Source organism: Equus quagga, unplaced genomic scaffold (genome assembly GCF_021613505.1).
Source record: "Equus quagga isolate Etosha38 unplaced genomic scaffold, UCLA_HA_Equagga_1.0 73442_RagTag, whole genome shotgun sequence".
Classification (NCBI taxonomy): Eukaryota; Metazoa; Chordata; class Mammalia; order Perissodactyla; family Equidae; genus Equus; species Equus quagga.
The window spans coordinates 11645787-11659433 of NW_025802777.1; positions in this window are offsets into that span (position 1 = coordinate 11645787).

Below are 13647 nucleotides of genomic sequence, written 5' to 3' on the forward strand. Positions count from 1 at the left end.
ATTCAGTTAAAAAAAAAGCTTTCTGGGCCTGGCCCTGTGGCCAAGTGGTTAAGTTTGCACGGGCTTCTTTTGGCTGCCCAGGGTTTCACAGGTTCGGATTCTGGGTGCGGACCTAGCCCCGCTCATCAAGCCATGCTGAGGCAGCATCCCACACAGCACAACCAGAAGGACCTACAGTTAGAAAATATACAACTATGTACTGCGGGGCTTTGGGGAGAAGAAGAAAAAACAGGAAGATTGGCAAGAGATGTTAGGTTGGCTCAGGGCCAATCTTAAAAAAAAAAGCTTCCTTTGCCCTGGCTGCAGATCCTACCTGGAGGCTGTTTATTTCCTTACATGTCTTTTGCTTAAGTAGTTAGTAGCTGCCCAGTGTTCCAGATTTTAAACAGAAGGCAGTTAAGTCTTTCTACAAGATTATTGCGGTTCTCAAGAAGCAGATATAAACAAGGCCTGGAGAAGATGATTACATTTGTGTTTTGAGGACCTCAGCAAGCAGAGACCATTGAAATGTACCATCAATAGAAAAGAAAAAAAAGAGTTTCTTTTCTTCTTAGTTTATAAAGCAGGATTAGAGGCTGAGTTTCCTGAATCAAAGGCAGGCAGCCGGAGATGCTTGTGTTCACATGCCAGCTCTGTTGAGGATATGCCTCCTGTTTTCATTTATCGGTTTAAAGGTAGAATGAGCCATCCTATTGTACATGAAGGCCACATACACCAACCAGCGGATGATAGTGAAACCCTTAGAAGCTTCAAATTTCTCTAGAAATGCAAAATAATGCTCTTTAATGGAGATAGTAAAATAATGTGATTGCCAACTCACAAGCTTTAAAAATACATTATGAACTTTCATCTCAGGAACAACGTCTCTCAGTGGAAGGTGTTATTCTCGCTAAATAGGAAAACTTGAAACATGAAAAACCAGAGATGAGATTCACCTTGCAAAAGAGGAGAGAAAATCATTTGCAAAATGAAGATTAGAATACTCATGTCCTCTTTCTGGAAATATTCACTGGTGCCCACACAGTAGATCTTAGGCTGTGAGTGTTCTTTATCTCACAACTGTTTTGAATTGCTAATTTCCCAGTGTCTGTGAATATTCTTAGTCCTGGTTTGCACAAGACTTTGGAAACCCTGAATTAAGCAAATATTTGGTTAGGGCAATTTTCAGCCTCTTAAGGGATTCTGGGCCCGCCTTATTTTTAGAGAGCCTTTGGAAGCCCTTCTAGTTCAGGTGCTGGGGTGGATGATAGCGTAGAGTGGGTATCTCTGGGTTTAATGTCAGCTGTGGCTCTCAGCAGAGGCAGGGCGCATGGGCCCTCGGGTGATACTCTTTCTCATCGCTTAGGGCTTTGCCAGACCTGGAATTCCAGACTCTCTTCTTCCACCGTCCCTCGTACTCTTGTTCCTGCTGGTCACTGGAACATCAGCTCCCACAATTCCTCACTGTTGTCACATTTTTTGCCCCATTCTGCCTCCTTGGCTTCTCTACCCTGTGTGGACCCCATCGTCCAGTTCGTACAAGTTCCTCATCAGCATCTTAGCATCCCTCACCCCATTTAGCCCTTCACGGTTCCCATTTGTTACATTCATACCTGGATAAGAATGCTTTTTCGTGCCATTCCCAGGTGCCAAGAACTGAGAGAGGAAGGTGAGAAACAGTGCTGAAGGATTGCAGGTAAGTTCACAGTATCTGGCTCCCCAGCTCCTTCTGCTGCTCAGCCATCCTCTGAATCAGCTGTCAATCCTCAGCTTTCTTCTTTCCCTGGAAAACTCTCCCCTCTTATTTTGCTCAGATGAGCAAATTCTCTTAACAGGAACCCCTCTCATTTTCTCTTAGCTTATTTCTAAAGTTCTTTGAGTGTTGGGATAATATTTTTGCGATATTAACCTATGTCAACTAGTTTTCTTCCAGCACTTCTTCTTTTTCTTTCCCATGCATAGAATTAGCTCCACGTTCATGGTCTCAGCAGAGAGACGAGACAGAGTAAGACTTATTGGCTTTGGTTTCAAAGAATCAGAGCTCTTATGAGAAGGAGGAGAACTGATAATTGACACAATGTTTGGACAAAGTGTGAAAGGAGAAGGATTTTTGTCTCCACCCTAATTCTGCCCCGAACTAGAAGATTCCTCTGGGATGGTGGTAAGAACACAGACTCTCTGAGTCCTGGAGAGAGGAGACTCGCTTCTTGCCTGACAGAATTGCAGAGAGAAAATGGAGTCATGGTGTATAAGCAGATGGACCTCAGTGTTGTAGAAATTACCACACCTACGAGATGGCACAAAGGCAGCAGTGAGAGTCCTCTGCCACTGGTGTGATATGGCAACAGCAGAAAGAGCCAACAGCCTTGAGGCGCCAGCAACAGAAACAGGCGTGTCTTAGTGGAAATCTTCATGGACCAAAGTCCGGATGTGCTCGTTTGCCTCCCCAGTCATGTCTTAGTACTCTGTAAGGACCCTTGAGGCTTGCTAGAACTCTGGGAAAGGAAGAGGTGGGCACAATCAACTGGGATAAAATGTCCACCAACCCAGTGGCTGAGGGCTCAGAATACAAATTAGGCTGAGCTACAGAAAAAGACAATTTATTGCACACTTGAGTTAAAAACTGAGAGTCAGACTTACCCCATCTATGTCTTCAACTGTCTTCTTTCACATTAACAGGAAGAAGTGTTCTATTGCCTTTGATTCCATTTTCATCTGAAGAACACCATGCTACCATCCTCAACCATTGTTTTAGTATCTTCCAACATCTGCCAAACTTTTGCTGCAACATATATCCCTTCTTGTATTAGATAATTTTAAGTCTCAAGGGACAGATGCCTAACTCAGAGTACCAAAGACAAGAAGGTGAATATGTTGACTCATGGAATCCAAGAAAATGTGGAACGGAAAACCACTACAAAGGCAGTAATGTAGCTGAGCCTTAGAAATAATTGGAACTTGGGGCTAGTTGCCCTTACAATTCTTTCTCTCCATTTCTTAAATCTACTTCTCTCTGAAAACTGGCATCATTATCTTTCTTTGCAGACTGACTGGCTTATTCCAGCAGGGGAGAAATATGACTGCTGACAGTGCCAAAGTTTTTCATGTTAAAATTTCTACTATGGGGAGAAGACTGACTCATGCTTTCTGTCTGGTATCACATTTAGAAATCCATACATTCTTCATGTCAGATCCAAGGTTTGAGGTGGGGCTAGAAATAGTTTACAGAGAGGGATGGGGATGGAGTGGAACAGACAAAACAATAGATGTCTGTGGCCAGTCTTTAAGAGAGATAAATTGGTAGTAGTTATTGGCTATCATTTAAGTGGGCTATAAGCACAGATAGGAATCACAGAAAGTAAATAGTCACAGAGGAATAGGAGTATATTATCCGTCCTGCTTCCACTTCCTCACCATTCACTCTCCTTAGTTTCTAGCTCTTCCTTTGATCATCCTAAAGAAACTCTCTTAAAGGTCACTGTCAATGACCTTATAATTCTCAAATTCAACTACCTCTTTTCTTTTTTTAGTAACCATTCTTCCTTATCTTTCTACAATAGTTGACTCTGTCAGTGGCCTCATTTTGCCAGAACGGTTTTTCCTCACTCAGAACCATGTGTCCATTTTTACCTGATTCTCTTCCCACCACCCAGATAGTGGCTTCTGTGTCCTTTGCTGATTTTTTTCTCCCTCCTTTTGTTACTTAATTGTAGGCAAACATCATGTTTCTGGTCTCAATTGTTTTTCTCTACTCTCTCTCCTATGGTGGTTTGAAGCCTTTGGTAGATTTTTATTTTCTACAGCATAAAGCCAAAACCACTAAAAGCCTCAAAGAGCTAATGTGAAGTTAACATTCCATAATAATAATAATAATAGCGTGATGAAGGATAATAAAAACAGCAAGAGTTGACAATCACTGAGTGCTGCCCACTGCTCCCAGCACATTACTTGAATTAAGCCATTGGATCTTTATTCCATGAAATGAATAATTTTTTCTATTATTCTCCTTTTAATAGGTAAGGCAAAGGGAATGTGCAGAGGTTAAATACTTGTGCAGTGTCAAACAATGAGAAAAGCATTGTTCAAACACAGGCAATCTCCTAAACATGCCTGAAGCTTCCTTGCGTTCTTGCTTCAGCTTCTGGCGATTGACCCCAATACCCAACTCCATCATTCAACATTCTGCCCCTCCTTCAAAGGAGAAATTCCCAGATTACCCCTTGCAGGGCCTTGTTAAATGGATTCTTTACCTCCTTTGAACTCCCTTATCTTATGTCTTGTTTGTGCCTTGCTTATAAATTTATGATTCTACTTTCTGCTTGTTTATTTAAAAATATGTCACCTTGGTATAGACTGTAGGCACCTGTAGGTTTGCAGCCCCCCGTCACAGCACCTCTCAGTGCTTTGTTCCATCCTGGATGCTCAACCAATGTTTCCTAAAGGAATAGATGAGCCATTGGCCAAACAATAAATACTTACCGAGAATCTTTTGTAAGGTTCTATAGACCAGTGCTGCTTGATGTATGGCCTGCAGACTAGTACTCTTCCTGAAATAATTTGTTATATGAAATATGGAGCTTGTACCAGAGTGTAAATCAACATGTTTCTTTCTTCAATAAGAAGGTCCTGCTAATAAAAAGCGTTGGTTGAACTAAACAGTGTGCTTAGTGACGTAGCGGGTTTACTATGTGGTTGAATTACATTTTGGTGCAAGCTCCGGACTCATCAGGGGTCAATAACAAATAGTTTGAGGGCTTGTATTTTGAGTGGCACTTCTATAGGAGCTGTAAAGCAGATCTGATAGGGCTTCTGCCCCTGGGAACTTACATTCTAGTTGGAGACATATAATATGATATTTTAAAACAAGAACAACAACAGCTAGATCACAAGATGATAAGCATGTAGGTCAGTAAAAAGAAGAAAGGAATTAAAATGACTCCAAACTTTTAGTCCAACTCTCTGATTTTTGTAGATCAAGAAACAGAGCCTCAGACAGGCTACGTTAAGCAAGTCTTAATAATGCAAAATGCTTCCATGGAAACAAAAAATTAGAAATACAACTTAAAATATAACCAGATGTTAACCAAGATATAAACATTCATAACAGTTCTAGATGAGTGTGGGTATTACAAGAAAGGTTTTCTTATCTTTATCTGTGGATTTAATAAAATCCAGAAGTTTGCATGATGAAATACGATAATTAGGATATGTGATTAAAAATGTATTTTTGCTGTCTATACATCTTTGCTCTACTTAAAAATTCTAATTTATCTCTTATTAAAAAAAGAATTGTAGGGGCCAGCCCGGTGGCGCAGTGGTTAAGTTCACATGTTCCGCTCCAGTGGCCCGGGGTTCGCCAGCTTGGATCCCGATTGCAGACATGGCACCGCTTGGCAAAAGCCATGCTGTGGTAGGTGTCCCACGTATAAAGTAGAGGAAGATGGGCACGGATGTCAGCTCAGGGCCAGTCTTCCTCAGCAAAAGAGGAGGATTGGCAGCAGATGTTAGCTCAGGACTAATCTTCCTAAAAAACAAAAACAAAAACGAAAAACAAAAAAAAGAATTGTAAGTACTTAAGAAAGCACTTTCTGAGTGGCTGTATTTTCTTTGAAGGGCTTTTAAACGTAGATGGGATGGAGTGAGCCTTTCAAACATTTTTTTGTTGGTTACAAATACAATTTTAGGTAGTCTGACAATCATCATTCTTTTGGAAATATTATCAACAAGAGTAGACTTACTGAACCAGACATTGTGCCCAGAGTAGAACTGATTACAAACATTGGTTTGAATGTGCCAGATTTCCTGTACAGTCACTTCCTAGAGACGTGCCAGTTAAATCAGCAGATTGCTATGGAAATAGGAAAAGAAATGAATGCATCTTTAGGAACAAAATACATAATCTGACAGTACAAATTTATGCTGTCGCAGGGAAAGAAGAAAGAAAAATCTCTACTCCAAGACAAAGTCAATACTGTTGTGGTTCATGTGCTTCCCGACAAAATGTTTGATTTGCCTGGGCACACACGAGATGGCACAGCTGGCAAGAGATGGAGACAGATTCTAGCACAGAAATCTTCCAGCGCACTCTTACAAAGGTGTTACGAAAACCGTCTGATTTACAGTTCTGTCCTCTGCTGGCCTCACCCCAGTCACTGAGCTAAGGGAACAACGCTAGAACTCACATGTCAGGATGAAATCCCGAAGAATCCTGAGCAAAATGCAAACAGACAAAAACCTTGAGAAAGATAGCAAGTCCAACGTCACAGTGAGGAAATGTTGGGTAGTTTTGTTCAAAAGCTGTCACTTCAACTGTTTTTTGAAATATTCATTAAAATTTTTTTGGACCCTTTAGAAATCCTTCTGGAGAAACCTATTTAAAGATAAACAGAGCAGATGAAGAAAGGGAGAATCAAGATGCTGAGATTTATAAGCCTGTTTGTTAAAATGATCTTCATTGATTTGGGATGAACCATGGAATAGATGAACCCTGTGTTATGACTTTTTGTTTTTTGGGGGCACTGTTTTTTTTTTTTCTTTTACAGATTTTATTTTTTCCTTTTTCTCCCCAAAGGCCCCCGGTACATAGTTGTATATTCTTCATTGTGGGTCCTTCTAGTTGTGGCATGTGGGACGCTGCCTCAGCGTGGTATGATGACCGCGCCCAGGATTCGAACCAACGAAACACTGGGCCGCCTGCAGTGGAGCGCGCGAATTTAACCACTTGGCCACGGGGCCAGCCCCTTGGGGGCACTTTTTAATCCCCTCCAAGATGACAGAGAATCCAGAGGCCTTTCTCTTCAGACTGTTACAAGGTAGACAACTACAGCAGAAACTTGGAAGAGCTTCACTCTTGTTATGGACTGAATTGTTTCCCCCTCCTCCAGTCCATATGTTGAAGCCCTGACCCCCCAATGTGACCGTATTGGAGATGGGGGCCTTTCAGGAGGTAATTAGGGTTAGATGGGGTCAGAGAGTGGGGCCTTAATCCAACAGGACTGGTGTCCTTATAAGAAGAGAGACAGACATCAGGGATGTGCTCACACAGAGAAAATGCCACATGAGGACACAGCAAGAAAGCAGCCAAGTGCATGCTAAGGAGAGAAACCTCATGAGAAACCAAGTTTCCTGACACCTTGATCTTGGACTTCTAGCCTCCAGAACTATGAGACAATATATTTCTGTTGTTTAAGGCACTCAGTCTGTGGCACTTTGTCATGGTAATGCTAGCAGACTAGGACAGCTTTGGGGCTGTCTATTCAAAGTGTGGTCTCTGGACCAGTGTCAGTCCATGAAGTGTTTATCAGCGGACTGTAGTAAGTACTGAAATTGCAAGTAAGACTTAAGAAATGTTTTTTTAAAAAGCAATTTGACAGATTTGCTTTATGACTCTTGAGTTGAAGAATACAATATTGAGACCAGCATTCTGTATGCTTTTTAAAATTTCACTTTCCTAACACTTCATTTTTATTATATTTTACAAAAGCACCACTCTGTGATGGATTGGGAGAATAATCTGGTCCTTCCCCAGGACCAAATACTCAGGTTTGGAAGGAAACTAGTTACCTTACTTCCCTTTGAGCATGGCATTTGAGACAGATGATTAAATTCTGTGGTCTCTGACGTGATGTAGGTCCCAGAAATCAAAGAGAGATTGACCTGCATCTTCTCCACTCAGATTTTCATTGAGCAGTTTCTCAGAATTTGATAATCATATATACTGTATTAAATTGTCTCTTCCTTATGTTGAAAGAGTGCCATGTGTGAATAAGACGCTGATTGGTTTTCTCTTAGGTCAGATATTTCAAGGCTTCCCTTAGCCTCAAAATAGTAACAAGCTGAACTCAATGGAAGAATTCCTTACAGAATTATTTCAAGCCACAAGGAGAGGAAACCACTGACAGGGTTTGGGTTCAGATGCATATATCAAAATGACCCAAATAATAGAGGCTTATATAAGATGCATGTGTTATTATCCTCTTGAATAACTAAGAAGTCTTGGAAGGTAGTCCACAGTTGGTGGAGCAGCTCAAGGATGTCAAGATCAATTTCTTTAACTTTTTAGATTTTCTCATATTGTTGTTTCTAATATGACAATCACAGCTTCAGACGCCATAGCTGCTTTGCAGGTAGGAAGAAAGAGGAAAGCACAAGGGGCAGACATGTTGTGTGCCACCTGAGTCGTCTTCCATTCTAAGGTGCTTCCTGGAAGCTCCATGTAAGAACAACTACTTGTCACTGGTGAGAACAGTGCCACATGGTTATATTTCTCTACAGTAGATGCTGGGAAATGGAGGGGTTTTTGTTTGTGTTTGTTTTTAGCTGGGCACATTGGGTTCTGTTTGTACAGAAGGAAAGGAGAACAGCAATGGAGAAGGCAGCCAGCACTCTCTGTCACAGCGTAATGCAAATAATTGAAGAGTGCATCTTCCAATTCGAGAAGTGAGCAGCCTGGCTGAGTAGCTAAAGAGAGAAGTTCTCCTATGTGGCTGCCTTCCTGTCCACTGGATAGGGTGATCTGGACCAAGAAAGGAGAGTCAATATAAATCTCTTCATAGAAACCAGCCTACAGCAGGAAAAGAGTGTTCTGGAAACTCCATGCTTCTATGTAAGAGTTTTTCCCTCCCTATTGTCGGTTTTCAGTAGTTTTTGCCATAACGTGCTTAAGTGTAGTTTTCTTTGTTTGGCATGTGGTGAATAGAACTTCTTGAGTCTATGGCTTAGTGTCTTTCACCAGTGCTAGGAAATTCTCATTCAAAATCTCTTCACATATTTCTGCTGTTCATTCTCTCTTCCCTTCTCTTTTGGGACCCCACTTATGCATATTTTAGACTTTTTACCTTGTTGCATAGAGCTGTTCCACTCTTAAGTATTTTCTTTTTTTGTTTCCTCTCATGCTTCAGTATAACTATTTTTCTCCTGAGCAATATCTTTCACTTCATTGATCTTTTCTTCTGTTTACCTAATCTAGGGTTAACCCTATTTCTTTAGTTATTAATTTAGGCTAGTGTATTTAAATTTCTAAAATTTCCATTTGTTTCTTCATTTTTCTTAATCAATTCCAGTTCTCTGATGAAATTCTCCATCCTGACATTTATATTCTTGAACATATCAATCACATTTACTTTAAAGACTCAGTGAGGCTTACGTATGTTTCTGTTGTCCATTTTCTCTCCCTTTTTCTCTTTTTTACAATCACTTGGTTCTATTTCTTGGCATGCCTGGAGTTTTTTGATTGTCAGATATTACATATAAAAATCATCGAGGCTTTGGACGATGCTATGTTTCTCCAGAGAGGACTCACCTTTCTTCTGGTAAGCAGGTATAGTAGAAACAGATCTTCCTGATCCAGTGAGTCTTTGGAAGGTCTGGTCTAATTCTGGTTACTTTTACTTTTAGGGTGTAGCCTTTCAGCGGTCTCGTAGCCTTGAGCTCCAAATTTTGTCTTTCGAGCCCTTCAAGACTGACAAAGCCCTGTTAGCTTTTTGGACTCTAAGGTCTCAGTTTATACTTGTCTCTTTAGCCTTTTTTTCCATGCAACTGAGAAACTGGAAACACTTGGAGGAGAAATGTGGCCAAGAATACTGTGCTCACATCAGTGCATTTCCTTTCTCTCAAGATCTTGACCCTTCAAATCTTGGCTGCCTTGCTTGCTCTCCATGGTTCAAATAGCTACTTTAAACAAAAATGCAGCTTTTATAGTTCATCCAAGGGGAAACTGGTTTGATATAAACTATACCATCAAGCCAGAAGTAGAAATTTCACAATTTCATTTAGTTTTCTGGGGCAAATAGACAGCTGTCCTCGGAGTCATTCAAATGCAGAAAACACATCTTAAACCTCTCTGAGAGTACACAGAAGCCCTCTCATCAGGCTTAAGATGGAGAAGGCAGCATCCCATAATCCTCTCCCTTTGGTGGGGAGTGGGCACTCAACTAAATCATGGCAGCACCTCTTGCCAAAGAAATCTTCCTTGTAAATTGCCACTCTCTTTAACCTTTTCTGTTCTTGAAATTGGTGAGGGGATTCAAGAGTCTTAGAACAGGTCTTCAATTCTCATTGGAAATTTCCTTTGTGGAGGGTTGAGTCTCACAATCCCACGGGTATTGTTCAATGCTGCCCAAGTTAATACTAAGGTAGGAAAAACCCCATCCTAAAATCCTGTTGCACTTAATATGAAAACATTCACTTCTGCCTGGTACTAAAATAAAAATGATGACAAAAATTTTTTTTTTTTTTTTTATTTTCCTTCTTGAAATGCCTGAACCCTGTTCCCAGGACCTCAAACTCAGCCTGTACTTTTGAGAATGGTATTTCAGTGACATTATGGATTAAATAGGTTTTTTTTTTGGACCTGCCTAGGATTCTTTCATTCATAATATTATTACTGTGGGAAAATGCTTCATAATATAGCCAATTTATAAACACTCTCCAGAATATAGTCCATGTGAAAGGTGTCGATTATCTTTGTTAGACCTATTCATTCACAAAGGTAAAGATTTGGAAAAGGAAATTAGACCCCTTTGGAGAAAATTGTGCATTTTCTGAACTCATTCTCCTCTTAACCACTCAAGTAAGGCATTTGAGACCATCGTGCCTTCCTTTAGCTGCAGCTATATAAGTGATATAAAAAGAAAAGTAGATTTTTTAAACTTGTTTCATACAAACTTCTGGAACCTACACAAAGAAACAGAAAATATGTTCTGGTAGTATGACAGTTAATTTTATGTGTCAACCTGACTGGCCACAGGGTGCCCAAATTTAACAGTCTATCTGGGTGTGTCCGTGAGGGTGTTTCCGGATGAGATTAGCGTTTGAATCAGTGGACTCAGTGAAGTGGATGGCCCTCCTCAGTGTGGGTGGGCATCGTCCAATCCGTTGAGGGTCTGAATAGAACAAAAGGCAGAGGCAGAAGAATTCACCCCTTTATCTTCCTGCCTGATTGTTTGAGCTCAGACATCTCATCTCATCTTCTCCTTCGGACTAGAATTTACACCATTGGCTCCCCTGATTCGCAGGTCTTCAGACTTGGACTGAATTACACCACAGGCTTTCTGGGGTCTCCAGCTTACAGATGGCAGATTGTGGGGCTTCTCAGCCTCCATAATAATATGAGCCAATTCCTCATAATAAATTGTCTATCTGTATATCTAACTTTATACATATATATATATAGGTTCTTCTGAATGAGGAACCAGCCTAATGAGATAGGGTCGTCCATAAGGCCCCTGGCCTAAGAAGGTAAGTCCCCTAAACAATCAGCAAGCTAAGAGAATCAGAGACCACCAAGATCCACCTTCTGCAAGCTTGGGGGACTTTCCTGGGTTTACGCATGCGCCCTAGCACCCAGGTCTTGTCTGAAGGTGACGCTTGCCTCATTACCATAGTAAAAATCACACCAGGGGTGGAGAGCTAGCATGCTAATAATGTGTGCAACGCATGTGGTGGCGTGTCAAAGAACAGAGCAAGCGCAAGGAAACCTCACCTCTACATGCCATGACAAGGCCCTTCTCCCTAGCCTTCGCCTAACTAAAGCCCCACTATCCCCCTCCCTAACCAGCCGGTCACCTGCCCCTTTCCTTTCCCCACCAGCTCCCTTGTGCCTCCCCTGTGCACAAGCTAACCAGCTTTTACTTTTCTACTCTTGTTTGTTGTCTCTCTTGATTTCTTTCCTGGGGGACAGCAAGAACCCAATGTGCTGGTAATACTTTGTGTCTGGTGAACCCTGACTAATACAGGTGGTGGTAAAGGAAAACCAGTTTTAGAGCTATGAGGACCAATGGTTTGAGCTTAGCTACTTAGACAATCAGCTGAGACCTGGAAGGCCTCTGGGAAGGAAGTGGCAGAGTTCCTAAGGCTTCTGGGTTCTCATGTGACCGACTATGTAGATGAGTGAGAATTGGAACTGTCTTCACTTTTTAAAAGTGATTGATGCTGATGCCATTTCTCTGAGTCTAGTGGGAGATATTATTGTAGCCACACCAGCCCAAGGGAAGATCATTTTGCCACATGTCTTGGATATGGTAAAATAGAGCAAAGGTATGTATGTATAGGCTTCTTTAATGAGTTTTCTAGGGCTGCTGCAACAAAGGGCCACAGATAGTTATTTTCTCACAGTTCTGGAGCCTAGAAGTCTGAGATCCAGGTGTCAGAAGAGTCGGCTTCTTCTGAGGGTTATGAGGGAGAATCTACTCCATACCTCTCTTTCAGCTTCTGGTGGTTTTCTGGCAATCTTTGATGTTTCTTGGCTTGTAGATGCATCACCCCCATCTCTGCCTTCATCTTCATGTGGCATTCTCTCTGTATGCGTGCCTGTGTCCAAATTTCCCCTTCTTATAAGGACACCAGCCATATAGGGTTGGGGGCCCACCCTACTCCAGTATGACCTCATCTTAACTAATTATATCTGCAATGACCCTATTCCCAGATCAGGTCACTTTCTGAGGTACTGGGGGCTAGGACTTCAACCCCTCAATGAATTTTGGGGGGATATAAGTCAACCTATAACACTTCTGTTAATTTGAGATTCCCAGATCCTCTGCCTGTAACTTGCACGCACCTCACCAATGAGAGCTATGAATCTGTGATACAGCTCTTCACTTAATTAGCTATTACTATTCACGCAGGGAGGGAGGAGTTACTTAACAGATGTTTCTGGTAATCACAGGGTTAGTCTATGATGCAGTGAAACTGTCTCGAAGACCACAGGTTCCTGGAATGAGGAACCTGCCGCTGGAACTCTCCATCAGGTGTGCACAATTGTGTTGATTGATCTCCTGTTTTTAGAAGCTAGCATTTTACAGCCATTCATTTTCAATCTGGCAATCAGGCTGATTAAACTTTGACAAGCATAAAGAAAAAGAAAAGGAAATAATAACTCCTGCTAAATTTTAACTGGAGAAGAAAGCTGACAGCCCTGGAAGGGAGAAACGATGAGTATTTGAAAAATAAAATTTGAAAAATAAAATTTGAAAAAACAATGGGCACCTGGAGGATACTTGTTAAAATACTTGTTAAAATAATTAGTGATAAAGCTTTGAATCTCAAATCATCTCCAAATGTCTTTAGCTTGATTAACATGAGTAAAGTGCCTTTAAGGGAAACACGAGGTGTTGGTTTTGACTATCTTTTGGGGAGGGGTTTCAGCTCCACACGTCTGAGTTTAAAGGATCATTCTAATCGCTTCATCCTTCTCCAGTGGTTCTCAACTGGGGGCAGTTTTGCCCCCCAAGGCATATTTGGCAATATCTGGAGACATTGTTGGTTGTCACAGCTGGGGCTGGATGCTAATGGCCTCTGGTGGGTGGAGGCCAAGGGTGATGCTTAACCTCCTGTGATGCACAGCCAGGCGCCGCAACAGGGAATTACCCAGCTCAAAATGTCAATAATGCCGAAGTTGAGAAACAATGATTTTTTCCCACATGGTTCTAGACTAGGAAGTCCTTGTTTCCTTATTTAACGGTTCTAACTATAACCCAGATGTCACCCAAGCTTCACTCTGTGCTTGGAGAGTTAGGTGACATTATGTTGGGGTCAAGCCAATATTCTGAGAGAGGTTCGATGTCCTCCCCAAGAGTTTTGAAAACGTCTGGGAGCTCCTGTTCTGAAGGTCACTCGGGCTGCTATAAACTCACAGATTTTAATCCCACCTTCCCTCCTGTTAGTCTCTCT